The sequence below is a fragment of the Bemisia tabaci genome, chromosome 8 (assembly GCF_918797505.1).
Source record: "Bemisia tabaci chromosome 8, PGI_BMITA_v3".
NCBI classification, from domain to species: Eukaryota; Metazoa; Arthropoda; class Insecta; order Hemiptera; family Aleyrodidae; genus Bemisia; species Bemisia tabaci.
Genome location: NC_092800.1, coordinates 47238553 through 47256005, shown reverse-complemented (window position 1 = coordinate 47256005; position 17453 = coordinate 47238553). Strand labels below are relative to the sequence as shown.

General features: G+C 39.7%; 1 protein-coding gene across 7 annotated transcripts in view; it reads right to left on the bottom strand.

Moving 5' to 3' along the window:
* LOC109043781 (putative nuclease HARBI1) overlaps positions 1-12098 on the bottom strand; it is a 107227-nt gene extending 95129 nt beyond the window's left edge. For 6 of the 7 annotated variants that reach the window (XM_072303634.1, XM_072303633.1, XM_072303637.1 and 3 more), the window contains exon 1: positions 11931-12096. The gene's annotated coding sequence lies outside the window, so the exon portion shown is untranslated. Of the gene's footprint in view, positions 1-11930 lie in introns of all 7 variants that reach the window. The other variant, XM_072303636.1, reaches the window with a different exon arrangement.
* Positions 12099-17453: the final 5355 nt, after the last annotated feature.

Here is a 17453-nt window from a genome sequence, read left to right as displayed (position 1 = left end):
AGCCGAAAAGGAGTTTTCATATCCAACCACCGGAACCAAAAGAGCCTCCATGCACGTCCGGAAAATGTTCACCGGGTGACTCGTGAATCAAAATGTAGATTTCATTGATATTATGGGTGTGAATGCAGGGATCTCTAAAAGTTCCCCCCCGCCATTGATCTTAACAACTACTAAGCAAAATTAATTTTAAAAACTTAGAATTTTAACCACAAATTAGTGCAGTTTTCCAGTGGCATCACTTATTCTTTGTGTTCAAAAAAACTCCATTTTAACTTCATAATGACATCGATAGAAGGTAGTAACGGGTCTGTCTCGTGAATGCAACATGGCAAATTCGTAAAATTAATCCTAGAAAAATTGCCCGAGTATTCAGTAAAGTCTCATGAAACTATTGAAATATATTTTAAAGAATTTGAGGAAATATCAGAACTGCCAGAACGGTCCGATAGTATGAAATTTCATTACTCTATAACTGAATTACGTTCAGAAGATTCAGAATTCATTTAGCAACCTTCCGAATTAAATCTCGAATAAAAGAGTTTAAAACACTTGTTATTTAAGAGATTCGAGAAGGAAAAGGATGAAACGGTCCAAAAAAAATAACTTCTTTAGTAGAGTTCAATCTGAAAGTGAATCTGTCAGACAATATGCGACCGCTGTGACAAAATTATGTTACAAGAATAAGGAAACAGGAGCTGACGAGGCTGAGGAGTCAATGTTGAAAAAATAATTATCTGTACAGTACAGAACTACCTATTTTTATTAGATGATTAAGTGATAAAATAGCACGTTTTGTCCTAGTACGCCGTCCCAAAACTTTCGAGGATCCACTTAAAGAAGCGAGTTTCGAAGAAGACCAAATTTTGTAGCGAACATGTACTTTTTGTATGAAACATATCGTCATCTAGGAGCCTCGTGCCGTTTAAAAAATAATCAAATTCAAAGAAATTCACAACATCGCCTCCCAAACCGCAGCAAACAATTACAGGAGTCTTACAGAATACCAAAAGTTCTCAAAAAAGGAAACATATTCGCGTTGACTAAAAATGACAGAGATAGGCAACCCTCACGACAAGATTTTAATACGGGATACTCAAAGGAAACTAGGGATCGCTATACTTCTAACTACAGACCTGCCGAACAAAGGTAGTCCCATTCTTATCAAAAGGGTCTAATTTTTTACGTACCCCCACCACGGCGAGTGGGGCATTAACTTTGCAATCCCATGATAATCATTCAAATGCAGCTAGTGTAATAATGCTTGAATGGGATAATTTGGGTTACAGCTTAATTCAAGGTAAAACATATGGAAATGCCTTGAAGGATAAAAATCGATACGTGTAGTACGGTAACCATTTTAAAGGGGAAAAATTCTTGTCGCGTGACGCATATCCATCAGAATAACAGCGTTTATTTAACCAATATTAGTCAAACACAGGTTCTTACTGCTGGAACGATGCATTTGGCACTTTCTTATGGAAACCATATGTTTCAACATGAATTTCGTGTTCTCGATTGCGATACCGTTGATTCAGTCTTTGGAATTCTGGGCAGTGATATCCGTCACAAGTATAAAGTAAGCCTAGCCGTTCCAGAAAATTCAATCCATACGTCTCTGACCGCCTCATATGCCAATATTTTAAACTTCAGCTCAGGAGTAACAGGCACGGTCCCCATTGAGAGCCACAGTTCGGAAACAAACCCTCCCTCAAATACATGCACCGTCCAGAAAACAATGTCACGAATCCAAAACTGTTCACCGAATGTTTACCCGGGAATAAAACATTTCACTGAGTCTTAACGCGGAAATCGACCATATCAGAATTTTTCATAGAAAACCAGTTTTTCGGCAGAAAAACCGGAATATTTTACGAATTCCAATGAAAGGAAACAGGAAAGCAACTTACTTTTTGTGACTGTTCCAATAAACTTAACCCCTTAATCAGTAACTCATGCCGATTACATAGTCAAATTTATGCCAAATTTAGAACTTTGTTTACATTATACATTTTCTCCTTATGAAATTTCCAGGAATGCTTTAATTCATTCAGTTCATTACATCATTTTCGGCAATCAAGATAACGTAAAAATTCGAATTTTCAATGAATCAAAAGAATCAGCCTTTATAAAATCAGGGACCATGGTAGGAAAATTAAGGAAATCCATTTATCCCCGAAATTCTTATCCTACCGGAAAAATTATCGAATCCACGAAATCGCCAATGGAGAAGAAACAGTCAGTTGTTGTTAGCAGAAATTTTCAAAAGAGCACCGTAGAAATGACAGATTTAAGCATAACTCTACGTTTAAACTTTGCGAGAATGTTCCGAAGGAAAATTACCGCAAGATTCAGCCAGGCAATGCTAGAAATAATGAGAATTTTTCGGAGCCTCAGGAACTTTATCTTGAGTGTACGTGTCACGTCCGTAAAAAAAGGAAATCAAGTCTGTTTCGTCTGCAAAGTAATCAGCGAAAAAAAACCATTAAGAATTACTTTGCATAAAAAAGTAACCGAACACAGCGCACGAGTCATAATCGCCAGCGAGATGAAACTTTTGAGAAAAACAAATTACCTCCCGATCAGGAATATAAGTTTGAAAACTTGACCACAATCAAATTAGGCAAAAATACAGTGTTGCCGCCTACAGCAGAATTTATTCGTGACCGATTTATTATAAAGAAAGGTAAACATAAAGAACCAATTGGAAAATCTTATTACTTAGACCTGCACCTTTTATTAAAGATAACCTTCTGGCTGCAAAAGCTCCAATTACAGCATTGCCGAATTCTGAAATAATCGTACTCGTAATGAGGACATACCGTTTCCATCCAAAAGATAAACTATTTCCTTCACTTTCTTACACTCAAGACTTCCGGGAGAACAAGCGCGCAAGCAGGCACCTTCAAATGGGTGCACAGGCAACAGATTATGCTTTACTCTCGTAAACTACAATCGGAGTGGCACATCGACCACAGTACTAAATCTGAGGCATGATAAGTAACTCGGGATTCTTAAAAATCGTCCACAACAACGAACGCTAACGCGGCTTACGAGTACGTTGCACAGAAACGGGTCGTATCCCACCTCGATGAGCGTCTTAATCGCGAGGCAAATCCACGATGAGGGTTGTTTATTCTGACCTTGAAACATAGGTCTCACGACTAAACTTACATCAAACGGATCATGACCGGGACAGTTACAAAGGAGCGTGGATGTCAACGTGGATTCACACTAGAACAAGCATCAAGATCGTATCCAAAAGTAGAGAGAGAAAGAGTGGTCACCTTGGGAGGTACTCTGTAGCCACCATGGTTTATCTCATCGAAATAACAAATAAGTTTGAAGCGGGAAAAGAAAATATCATAAATCCTTAGAGGAACTGTAAAATACACGGTTCAGAACATATCATAAGAGTATTTTGGGACAGAAATGTTCTCACGGTAGAAACTCCTTCAAAAGCCTGGGTAGGCCACATATCATACACAATATCTCGCTCAAATATCACAGTTTCCCTGGAAATTATTGACCTCAGGGAGTCTTAAACTACAGGTCATAACAGGCGATGAGACCACAGACGTCCACTCCAAATGACAGGGCGCTCACAAACGGATGAATGTATTTCCCCTCAGCAGAGGAAAGTTAGCGAGGCTTTATTAATAGGACGACTTACTTCAATTCGGGTGAGAAACACATGAATGGTTTCGGATTTGAGGCGCTTGCGTGTCACAATGTAACTCACACACTGACATAAAAACTGATTTTCCGGAGCCAGAGGGGCTCAAACTAACGCTTGACTCTGAGAGGCACTGATACGCCAGGTTTGCACATTAGGATAAGGAAACTTGCATGTTTTAAATTTTAGGGAATAACAACGCAATGCAGCTCTCGTATCCATGCCTGGCAACACGGAAAAACAAGTAGAGAAAAACACGGCACGCGGTTTACGCTAAGGAAGGACAAGTGAGCCGCTAGATTCCACAGTTGAAACTTCAGACTTGAATTCACTGACTAACACTGAACACTGGGGGACTACACTCTGTAGGATACACAATAAACTATTCACTAATGCGATCCACTTTTAACGAACCCAAAAACTCCATTCTGCGGGAAATCCGTATGGGAAAATTAGGTGAAACGTCTAACATCAAAAATATCAGTTTCATACCGTCAACGAGATGATACACCGATAATCCCTAGATTATCCGTCAGGTATCGCCACAATTGATCGGGTCTGAAAATTCAGAAGTTATTCAGGTTCGGCTTTCAACGGTGGCCGTTTCTCAAGACGGCACGTCTCGTCTTAGCGGTTGGGCGCTGGGGCCCACCGACTCTTATTGGATCGATTAGGAATCCACCATTCATCATCCTATTGAGCTAATCGGCCTCGAAAAACCATTAAGATGAGATCATCATGAGAGAACAGGAAAACATAGGAGACATGAGGGCGTACGGGGCTGCCATAGCGCCTTAACGGGGGTCACCTGAGGGTCCGCCTTTGCCTAATGAAGTTTGAAGAGGAAGTTAAGAGCCTTAAGGGCTCCTCACATTGAACAAGAGAATCTTACCGAGGCTTAAGAGGTACATTGCATGTTCATTTAGGCTGAAAGCCAAAGTGGGGGCTCTAGGCCACAATGTGCTCTCCCTCTGGAACTCAAGGAAATCGACCTTTTTCCAGCGTTGTCTCGTGGTGCTGGAGACACAGAAACTTTACTACACATCAAAAGACACGGTGAACATCTGAAAGAGGACTTAGTCCTCGGATCCGTCGCTGCATCTACCACGACGAGCCATGGCGGAGGGGGAGCGGCCAGCCTAACAGAGGAACGAACGAGTGGACAATGGCGACAGAGAGCGAACATCGAGGGATCTAGGGGGAGAGACAACAAGAGAGAGAAGGGGGTTCTTACAATCCGCGCCAAAACTTCCTGTGACGTGACTATTACGTCAGGTTACATGGCCAATTACGAGGGCGGAGAGGGTTAACTTTTGAATAAGCCTTCGTTGGCGCGCTGCTTGGCAGCGACACCTCAGGTGTCAGCTTTCGTCGAAATTCTGGCGGCGACGTCTGACTTACTCTAAAGCGCCTCTAGTCTACGTCACCTGGTCTTGTTATCGAAGGTATTCTCCGTTTCGCGTCACCGCGGGTAACGAACAAGAAATCTTTTGATCAAACGGAATACTGAACGTTTAATATAGATTGACCTCATTCATCTCAACGCTACTCAACAGAGAGAGTGGAACAATGAAAAATAAGGAACGCCAGTTATTGGTGTCAACAAGATTTCATTACATCCTTGCCCCGTTGAGCAACTCGAGTATCCAAAAATAGGGTCCCAACTCGACGAGGCTCTTTACAATTACTAGCCGTTTTTTAAAATAACGCCAATCGCAGAATCCAAGTTTCACCCGTTGACAACATCCTTCTAATGAATTTACAGGGTTATCCAAAAGTACGTGCCCCCCCCCCCCTTACCATAACTTTTGAATCATAAACGCGAGAGATTCGAAAATCTGTGAATGTCCTTACTTAATAGGCAACTATTTCTTGGCGTACCCATAATTTCGGGGCGCAAATCTCCTGAAGGTGCCAGACCCGAAATTTTCTCTTTGAAAGAGCACCCCCTGTATTGTGATACATAATTGCAAAGGACAATAAGAAATAAGGATTTTGTTGCCATCCGCAGATGAATTTCTTCTTTGCGGTGGAAGCTGTGATACCTGAACCGTTAAATTTTTCCTTTATGCAAGGAAACAACCCGGGGGGGGGGGGGGGCTTTGTTCTCTTCATCGCTTCACAACTATTTTCGACCATATACACTTTTGTCATATGTACTTGAACCTGGAAAGAAATTAGTGTACATCATGTTCTGCACTTAAGTGAATTTGGCAACTGTGTAAATCGTCGAAAATTCTTCTGAAGGGATCAAAACAACTCTTGTACATTATTTAATTACAATTTATGAGATACATTCGCCTCTGAAGCTTCGGACGACTCGTCTTGAGGTTCATCGAAAACTGACAAATGCGATCATTTTGCTGCGCGCAGCGCCTCAAAGCTAACTCCACCATGACCCACCCTGTCCCCATTTCTGGGTCAAAAGTGGAATTTTCTCGTTCAAAATAAGCCTCTGGATGACATCCCAAGAGATGGTCAGGTTTGAAATCGTTCGGCCCACTTAACAGCAGAAAAACGTGGTTCCGCGAATCGGCCTATTTTCTCCCCATTTAAACCAATGTAATTGCTTCCAAAATGTTCATCGCCTTGGGGGAAAGTGTAGACTTAAGCTATGGTGCTGAAACTTCAGAATTATCTTTTGGGGACCAAAAGGAATGGGAAAAAGCCCGGGGAGCAAGGTTTTGAAATGGTTGTCTAAAAACGGAACACCCTACCCTGTAAATTACACTTTGATACGCGGAAACCTTTTAGACGAAGCGCGGAAGAATACCTTTCACCCGAAAATCAGTAGTCCAGCCAAATAAGGCATGAAACGGGCTCTAGCCTGCAAAAATCCCGGGTAGCAATGTTTTCATCGATTGTTATGTAATTTTTGATGCTGAATCGGAATTTCAACTTTGCGACATAAAATTCGGACCGCAAATAAGTTTCCAAATTTGGCAAAAATTTGCATTTTTTGCGGATTATGGCCTATAACTCGCCAAAAGTTGATCTGACGACAAAATTAGTTGAAATAAAGATTTTAGAAATAAAGCTCGTTAAATTTTCTAGAAAAAAGATATTATATATTTATTTGTTGCCTACGGGCAAAATTAAGCTCGCTGGCGGGAGACAAACTTTGAAAAATGAGCAAAAATTGCGTTTTTTTGCGGATCATTGCCTGTAACTCGTCCAAAATTGTACTGACGACAAATTAGCATTTTCCGAAGTAAAGCTCGTAAAATCTCCTATAAAAAGATTTCCAAACATTTTTTGCCTACCGGCAAAATTAAGCTCGCTGGCGGGCGACAAACCTTGAAAAATGAGCGAGAATTGCCGGGTTTTTTTTGCGGTTTCTCCTTTATGTCTCCTCTTTTACCCGTCTGCAGAGTAATTTCTAGACAAATTCAGTGAAGATATTAAAATTCACACTGCGTTCCATCAATCGATGTAAAAATTGCCAAAATTACTTAAAATTGTTTGTCGGCGCTATCCGTCTATTTGTTTAGTCTTCATATTGTATAGCGGGGATAATGAATCGAAATCAGCGGAAAGGAGGACGAAATAATTTTTTGTCAAATTTTTGTTTCATCAGTAAGTAGTTTGTTTCAGTCAGTTTTTTATTTCCATCAGTTTCTTTTCCGTGTTAAAGATTGGATTCTTCTTAACAACGCTATTGTTTACCTAAATTTTCTTGACCGCTGATGATCGAGTGACTGAATGTTTGTGAATGTACGCGTGCACGTGTTTATTTGTAAGGCAATAGTAATTAGAACAACCCTATCATTTTTGAGAAGAGTAATTTTTAAGAATTTAAGTTTCGTGAAAAACGTTGTCTCAGGTTGTGGGGACACCACGCAAAAATAAAACGCCCTATGTATTGGACCTCTTGGGTGGCGTGGCAGCAAGTACTAATAATTACACTTATATATTCTGCCTTAATATGTAAGTTACATTTATATAACATGAACTTAATCGATTTTTTATAAATTGCCAAAATAATTTCATACTTTGCATTTTTTCGATCAATGCCTTTTTTCAAGGAGCTCGATGTCCTGGCGGAACAACACTACAAGTGTCTCGATAGAGCACTTTAGTGGACCCACGACCCTCTGAAGTGTTTCCACGTCATTCTGATGAAAAAAAATGTGACAAAGATTTATTTCATCCTCCTTTCCGCTGATTTCGATTTATTATCCCCGCTATACAAAATGGAGACTAAACAAATAGACGGACACCGCCAACAAACAATTTTAGGTAATTTTGGCAACCATTTTGCAATGTGTTGGGCTCCTCTTTTTCTACATCGATTCATGGAACTCAGTGTGAATTTTATTATCTTCACTGAATTTGTCTAGAAATTACTCTGCAGACGGGTAAAAAAGGAGACATAAAGCAAAAACCGAAAAAAAAACCCCGCAATTCTCGCTCATTTTTCAAAGTTTGTCGTCCGCCAGCGCGCTTAATTTTGCCCGTAGGCAAAAAATGTTTGGAAATCTTTTTACAGGAAATTTAACGAGGTTTATTTCGGAAAATGCTAATTTGTCGTCACATCAATTTTGGACGAGTTACAGGCAATAATCCGCAAAAAAAACGCAATTTTTGCTCATTTAGTTTGGCTCCCGTCAGCGCGCTTAATTTTTCCCGTAGGCAAAAAATGTGAAGTAACTTTTTTATAGAAAATTAAACGAGCTTTATTTCTGAAAATAACTAATTTTGTCGTCAGATCAATTTTTTGCGAGATATAGGCCATAATCTGCCGAAAATGCCGATTTTAAGCCAATTTTGCCCAATTTGGCAACTTTCCGGTCCGAATTTTACGGCCCTAAGTTAAAAATCGGATTCAGCATCAAAAATTACACAAGAATCGATGAAAACATTGCTACCTGGGATTTTTGCAGGCTCTTTTCCTTGTTTGCCTCGACTACAGAGGTTGATGAAGAAACCCCCACGCCAGATTGGGACTCACCGCGAATTTCATACATAAGACATGTCAAATTAAAAAAAAAAAAAATCTACATACTACCGTCCCACCAATTGCTTTCAACCAAAATTGAAGAGCTTTCCGGAAAAAGGGCAAACGTCAAAACATCGCGTTTGAGAGAAATGGATTTGAAGTTTGGATCCTTAGTCCAGAGTCACTGGCAGAAGAGAGTCGTTCGAAATCGGGAGTCCTAGCTGAGATGAAAGGTACCATCAGTGGTCAGATATTGAAGATAGAAACTTAAAATGCATTTTTATGAAACTATATTTTCGGCTAGGTGCCCCTTAAGGGTAAAGCTTCTCAACTCCTTTCATGCCAACACCCGGTACAATTTACTCATTTCTGCGGAGAATCTCCTTCCCACAACACATGATATGTCATACCTAAGAACAATCCACATTTTCTTACTCAGTCTCACCTGGTAGAATTTAATTCGAATATTGCTACTCTAACCCTGACGAATACTTTACTTTGCATCCTCCCGTCTTATTGTAGACAAAAGTCATTTATAATGTTCCACATATCTTCGCGTCGGCATTAATTCCCACGAAAATTAATTTCAACCAATCCGTCACAAAAGAGAAAATATAATATACATAACATGAAACTACTTGGTTGATTCGTTTACGAATCGGATAATTAGTACCACAGGGACGCCTTACATATCGCAACTTTTCCTGATTTAAGTTCAGCGACTTGTCAGTTGTTTCAAACCCTGAGATCCCCCACTTCTTTTAGTGGCGTATCAATAGGATTTTATGAATCCAAGACAGACGTCACAAGAGGTTAAAGCTGATTCTTTGGTAGTTTTGGTCTGTGAATCCAAACTTACAAGTAATGAAGGAGATACCCGAATCAAACATACATATATCTCTCATATGATACGCCAATATTTTTCAATAACCGCTGTTAATATGATCCCATTTGAGCAGAAAATCGTCCAAATTGCCTACCTATAGGTGATTTTTTTCACTTCCGCCCCATCTAGCTGCCGATAAATGAACCATACCGAAAAATGACACAATGAAATTCGTTTAAAATTTCGATACCTAAAACTTCATTTATCTTGACTTTTGCCATTCACAGTCAATCGAGTCAGTTACGGCGGGAAAAGCGCGGGTAAACGTGATATCTTGCCCCTTTTAACTTCCGCGTGTTCTAATGGGTTAAATGTAATTCCTACCGAAAATTTCTCACTTCCAATGTCGGCAATTTACTCGGGTACAACTTTGCTAATAACGAATTCGTACGCTCCGACGAATATTAATCTATTCATCCCAGAAAACCTCGCAAAAATATGATTTTTGACATTTTTCCGAGTTTCCCGGGAAATTCACACGGAGGATTTGGTGGGTACCATCGAATTCCCATTCACCGACGAAGAATACATAAGAATCACCTGTAATCTCTTCTGACCTGTCTTCCTTTCATATCCCCCTTCTTACATCTAATCTTACTCGACTAGTTGGCGTGTCACAAAAGGAATTTTTCTAACAGTTTTCCTTAAAAAAAGAAATTACACCACACCTACGTCACGCTTTTTCTACAGGAAAAATATGAAACTCCATACTGACATGGAAACTCCACTCGAATCCTCTACCTCTCCCCTGAAAAAAATCTTCGTATCATACCTAGAATTAATTCGTCGAATTCCGGGTACGTTAATTTTCTAGTCTCATAACAACCGAAGTCATATTTACCAAAACAAAAAGAAAAAAAGGAAAAAGAAATAAACTCAAAAAAAAAAAAATATTCCACCTACCTACAAGATATCAATCAAAGAACGCCTCCTTCAATCCCTCTTCATATTCATTGTCCCATGAAAAATCCATGCAAACTTTCCTGTTACAGAGATGATTCACTTCAATCTAAGATATCTTACCGATCGAACCTCTGTTAGATTATACTCCAAAAATTACCAACTTATCGTCAATTATACAGGTTGTCCCAACAGTACCTTCCACCCCCTCTACAAAATTTATGTAATAAATATTTTGAAACGAAACTTTGGGGATGTTTACGATCAACGTTAGCTACTTTTGGGGTCCCCCAAAATTTTCGTTTCCCCCGTGAGGAGGGGCTGCGGGTCCCAATTTTTCCTTTTTTCAAATGGCAACCCCTATCTTGTGATATCTAATTCGAAAGAGCATAAAAAAATAAGAATTTTGGCGCAGACCACAGATCGATATCTTAATTGTTGGACGGAATTATGATAGGTGAAAGGTCAGATTTGACGTATCCTCAAAAAATCATAACTCCAGTTCAAATTATCGTAATGAAAAAAATAAAACGGGAAAAGTTACCAAATTGTAAGCACTTTTAAGTTAAAATAACAGAAAATACTTCAAAGTAATTTTTTTGGGCGTTTCGGACACCCAAACACGTCATTTTAAGGGTCATACGATATTCTCGCGAAAAGAGCCATTTTCCTCTTATGTTTCCTCAACATTATCTGAGTAATTTCAACATTACTTCAACATTGCATTGTTCAAGTCCCGAAATTTTGGGAAAAGTTAAAAAAATAAATTTCAACGATCAAATTTAATCACCTTTAATTTCTTGCTCTTTTATAACTTTTCCAGAAATTTGGGGAGTTGCCAACCTAGTGTTGAACCGATTTTGACCTTACTGAGCTAATGTGGAGGCAAATGTGGAGGAAATTGGCTTATTTCAGGGGAAAATTGAACCACCTTTGAATCGACGTGTTTGGGGGTCCGAAACCCCCCTTAAATTTAGTTTGAAGTAATTTTTGTGATTTTAACTCAAAAATGCTTACAATTTGGTAACTTTTCCCGTTTTATTTTTTTTCATTACTATAATTTAAACCGGAGTTATGATTTTTTGAGGAAACGTCAAATCTGACGTTTTACCTATCATAATTCGGTCCAAAAATTAAGATATTGATCTGCGGTCTGCGCCAAAATTCTTATTTTTTTATGCTGTTTCGAATGAGATATCACAAGATAGGGGTTGTCATTCGAAAAAAAAAAGTTGGGGTCCGCAGCCCCTCCCCAAGGGTGGACCCTAAAATTATGGGGGGGGGGCCCAAAAGTACCTAACATTGATCGATGAACATCACCCAATTTTCGTTTCAAAATAATAATTAGGTAAAATTTTAGAGGGGGTCGAAGGGACTTTTGGGACACCCTGTCTTCTTCATTTCCTTCGAATTAAGATTTACCTAGCAGAAAAAATGAACTTAATCTTATCTCTTCTAATTTCCTTCTAAGTACTCTTTAATCTATTAAATTTATATCAAATAAATAAGAAACAATCAGTGCACGAACTTACAGAAAACTGAATAAGTGAAGACTTCCGAAGCTTTCCGCGTAACTTGAAGAAAATAAAGTGAAGGCACTGTCACAGTCACAGACACAGAAAACGTTTCGAGACGACACTGGACTTCACACACAACGAGCTAGTACGCAAGGGACTTCACACACAACGAGCTGGTACGCAAGGGCCGACGAGACTAATGTGGAAGCAGCATCTGAGGGGCATAGCAGTAACCGTGGAGGGGCTCCACCTTCGCCAATGGGAACAATGTTCCCTCCCCCTTCCGCCTACATCGAGGGGGCAGGGAACCAATCACACTCTTCTATTCAATACGTCATTGCTATTTGACTCCGCCCAACCTGCATCGCACACTAGAAAGTGTTTACCCGCCAGATCGGACAAGTAACTGTTCCGGGATTTAAATTACAAAATTTTTCATTCCCAACAAAAACCAATTTCATTTGGTGCCTTTTTCTGCCTACCTGGTTCAAGACATCTCGTTCACAATCTGCGCTGACGTGTCTTACGCCTTTCTTTTTTTGCCCCTGCGATTTATTTATTTTTCCTTATAAAGGAACATCTATTATAAATAGTTTACGAGCCTTTACTTTCATTCTTTCTAATTTCATAAGTAATTGAACCAGTGAGAAAGAAAAGACACCGACTCGGTAACTAGAAAATGCATAATTTTCATGAAAAACGGATAATTTACGTAAAGGTCATTGAATGATACGGCGAACTGTTATAACTTGGACCTTTACAGTCTCCAAAAATACTGATCTTTCTGCACCTAAAACTTTCTCTTTCAGTAACCTGATCACCTACTGTGAATTTTTATGTATCTCTTGATTACTGTCATTTTCCCGAGTTGGTGTGTTTTCCCTCTCAGTAGCCGAATTATATCCTCCATTCAGTGACTTTCCTTTTCATTTCTCTTCTATTTTGTAGCATCTTTTTGTCATTTACAATTATTATTTTAAAATATCTCTCTCCCAGCACGTCGTTGATGATTGAAACGGGACCAATGTGTTTTAAGGATACGTCCGTTTATATCATGGGTTTTCCCAGGAAGTCACCCCTCGGTCCTCTCCGACTCCACTGTTTCCAGATAACTTGCTGTTTCATCACTTTACCCATTTCAAATCCATGTCAAATAAGCACATTTATCTCGCAATCTGTCAACTTTCCCAAATTCATACTGAAATAGGGAAACGTCGAGTTAGGTTAGGTTATATTGAAGTAATCGTCAAACATGAAGACACCATAAACACAAACGTATATGTAATTTAGGTATCATTAATATAAACTTCGAAGGATCCACACTTTCAGCGAGTGCACCTTCTTCTATTTCACTCGAAATGTTGCCAGATTTTGCGATAAATGTGAATATTTTACATTGATTTGAATTGAGAAAAGTGTTAAAGAAGCAACTTATCAGGCAACAATAGAGTCCGGGAGGGACGAGAGGCTGTCGACTTGGGAAAACCCATGATTTACCTGGAATTGTCATTAAAACAATTGATTCCGTTTGAAGCATCAATTGTATACTAAAGTAACGTATTTTAAAAAAAAAAAACTTGTAAATGGACACAGATGCCACAGAGAGGGTAAATGGGAAGGGAAAGGAAATGAAATGAGGATATGATTACTGATCAGAGAGAACAAAACAAAAACATCAGAGAAATTTATATGCGATGAAAGTATAAGAAAAAAACACGAGTGGGCACATTGCGATTCGGAAATCCAACTATACTATCGTTGAGCAGTTCTTAGACCCCTACGCCAACGATAATATTCTTAAGATGTAAAGATGAACTTTTGCTACTTCAGCAAGTAAAATCGCGGAAGGTGATCCATGGACTGTCTACCCGATTGGATGACGTCCCAGTCAAATGCGTTTTTGAAGAAATGCTCGATCCCCATCATCGCTTCATCTCCACACATCTATTCATGTGCAAATGATGGCACTCTGTGGCAACCGGGTTCTGTGGCGAAATCATTTTTGCCTCCAGAGTCTCCAAAATGTATACATCTTAGTGATCAAATGTCCAATCAATGAGAAAAATGGCTCGGGGAGCGAGCCGAATGACACTCGCGTAGCGAGTGATCGTGGGCCCAGGGGGCGCAGCCCCTTGCCTTCCCGTGACGGACGCGCAAAGCGCGTCCAGAACGGCTAGTTTCCTAGAAAATTCATCACCTTCCAGCCGCTGATTACACAATAGACTTTTCTTTTTTCGACTCCCCGTTTCGGGAAAAATACCCGTTTCTTGATGAGTAACAACGTTTCCACTCTGTGAAGAAAATCGTCAAACGTAGCCGTCCTATAAAATTGACAACTTTAGAATAAAATTCTTCCACAGTCGATAGCATCTCTCCTTCACACTTTTCTGGCACCTCATTCCCATACGAATCACCAGTCTGCACAAATAGTGCCCCCAGTGCGTGGGTTCCACCATAGGGTTGACGGTATTGGAACTTTTTTCGAAATTCCAAGGCAGCTAGTGATAAAAAGTTGCCTTTTGGCATAAAAATAGCGCTCAATTTCTTCCGAAATTGTGGATGATGTCCTGAGCCCGTCCCGACGCCATCTTTGTTGCACATTTTCGATTTTTCGGACAAATTATAAGGACTCCGTTTCAGGCCCGGGAAACGGGGATAATTAATCAAAATGGAACTTAACATATTTCCGTATAATTGTCGTTCAAAATGTTGCCGGGTGCAAGTTGTACCTTCGTTATACTTTTACGTGAACAAATTAATGTTATGATATTAATAAGATTTAATTTAATTCCGAAATAGAATTTATTCAGTCTTACAGCACTGAGACGAAGACGGCGTTAAGCTACAGAGAAGGATCTGGACTGATTAAAGACAAAGGCAAGATGAGGGGTTGGTAATCTGGTCCGTGCAGTCGCAGCTGCGTGGGAATAAGCGCATAGCCCCAAAAGTCGTAAAATAATCTCAAGGGCACAAGTCCAGTAGGGATGGTCCCTGTGCTGCGTTGCCAGATTAATTATTGCATATCTCCAACATTAAGAAGTAAAGACATTACCTATGATTTTTCCGTCAAATATTTACAGCAGGCATACTATATTATGTGTGAAGACGATTATTGGGACCTGGAACATTAATATTTTTTCGTCGTCAATTCCTAAATTATGCAGTTCTCCCTTTTTATTCACGTTCAAGCAAAAGAAAATGGGAGAATACAAACGCCGATAAAAACGAGGTACGTTGTTTCAGTTAAGTTCTTCAGTTTTTTTAATAAGATTGGTTTATCTCCGTATCAAACTCCATCCTAAAAACGGCATCATATTGTCTGTTAAATGTGCGTAAATTCTCGGCATTAATAAACCGTAAATAGTATTCGACCATCACTCTCTAGATTGTCATTCGAAAATTGTCTAAATTCTTGTTTAAACAATTTCTTACATTAAATTTTCCTTTTATACTTTTGAAGTTCAGATTTCAGAAATAAGTAAATCAAGTTAATTGAACACCTAGCCTCGTAATGGAAAAAAATATAATTGATGAATCCGGAATAGTCTCCTCAAGTTAGGAAGCGAAGAAAGGGCGAAAAACAAAGGTTTCAAAGGGAATGAAAGGATTTCATATTTTACTAGAATCAGGGAACTATACTAACCACTAACATTAGTTTTTTCAAGCATAACCTCTTTTCTTCATTTTAAGCCCAACTTCGAATGTAAAATTATGCTTTTTAAAATAATATGAATTCAAACTAAACAGAAAAATATAAAGCTTCCGGTTCTGTTGCAAATACTTTCTCGTTGTTTTTCATTTTAATTTATATTTCAGTTTGTAAAATACATCTGCACCGTAAAAGCACAAATGGTGAATGACGTTGATTATAGGTAAAATGTCTCCTTCAAAAATAAACCCCACAGAATGGAAAGAGGTGAAATCCCTATACCGCAGCCGGCAGTGATGGAAACGGGTCCTCGCCAGTAGGATGGACACACCGCAACATCGGCACAGTGAAAGGACACTGCCTGCACGGTCAGTTTGCCGTGAATCTGACATACCCTCATTATTTTGTATGATTTTCCAGTAATATGGTATCTTCTTGCAAATCATAAGAGCCCTAATCAACAGCCAAGGGATCAACCTCTCAAGAAGAGAAATGGAATGCTTAAAATGGGCTAATCTCGCAGAGAGGCATGCCGTAGACTTTGAACGTAAATATCTCGGTTTGAATTTGATGAATCACACGGCCTCTTTCCTTAGCACGGCGCTTCTGCAAACCAACCAGTCACATACTTGGAGAGGGTGATACCACTCGCATACAAGGATACTCATATTCTATTGAAAAATAAAATTTCGTATAGTTAAGAATAATAGTGTACGCCGCGTAAATTGACGGGTGAGGGGCGGAGCCAGTCGGCCGGTCAAGTCCTATTGTTGAAACGTTGAAGCCCACGTATTGGCCCAGTCATTGGCCCAGTAATTACCCCAGCCACGCGTCCAGCAAGTGGCCGCCAGGGCGACTACACACTGACCTCATCCTGATCTCTGCTCCCTGATTGGCATCCAACGGGTCGCCGCGACCCTTATTCTCCCCCCCCCCCCCACCGCATAAATGTTTCTGCAAAAATTAACCCAGCGAATATTTCGCCTCGCCGATTTTGGGATTCTCCTCCAAACGATGTTACTGGCCGATAAATTTGCACGAGGGCTACAAGGTCACAATGTCACCGTCCTTTTATGTACGAATTTTCGTCACAGTTTATCCATGCCTACGAATCGTGGTTTCCTGCGAATGATTCAAGGACTGAGTAGTTCACTTAAATAGCCGGAGCTGACTGCGTTCATATAAGACAGCAGTAAATCCCCAACACTTCCGAGCGAAAATATCCGCTGAGGGAATTTGGAGAGGCACACTAATTGGCGAGAACACGTGTCGTGCGGCACGCCGGATGCCACGCCGGGCGCCGTACATTGGTTCCAGGGCTTCAACTGGGTTGCATTAATTAGAATATCACTAATGATGACACGTTTTATATGTTTCTATAGGATTTTTGTGTCGCCAATTAGCAAGTTGAAGTCAATTTGACTGCAGAATATAGCATAAGGTGGTAAATGTCTTTTCAGCTCGAAAATTCATACTTAATATCTGCTGCATTGATACTATTTTTACATGGATGGTTGAATACTTGGACGGATGAATTTTTCAAGTTTTCTTTATTTATGATCAAAAACTATTGATGAATTAGGAGGATTTGACCTAGAATTACTAATGTTTCGGATCGGAAGAGGGGGGGGGGGCGGTGCATTTTGTATAACTTTGTTAAGCAGGAATTAGTCTTATCTCGTATAATATCTCCTAAATTTTGTGGCTTTCTAGAGGAAAGTCAATTCGAGTAGCAAAGAAAACGATTAATCCCACCATTTGAGTTGTTCATACAGTGTTGACAACGCAGCGTAAGAAGAACTTTATTTGAACCTCAATGCTCCATGATTTCTTGATTCGCAGCGCATTAAAAGCAACAGGGATTTTGAAGCTTTTCTATTAAATTGTAC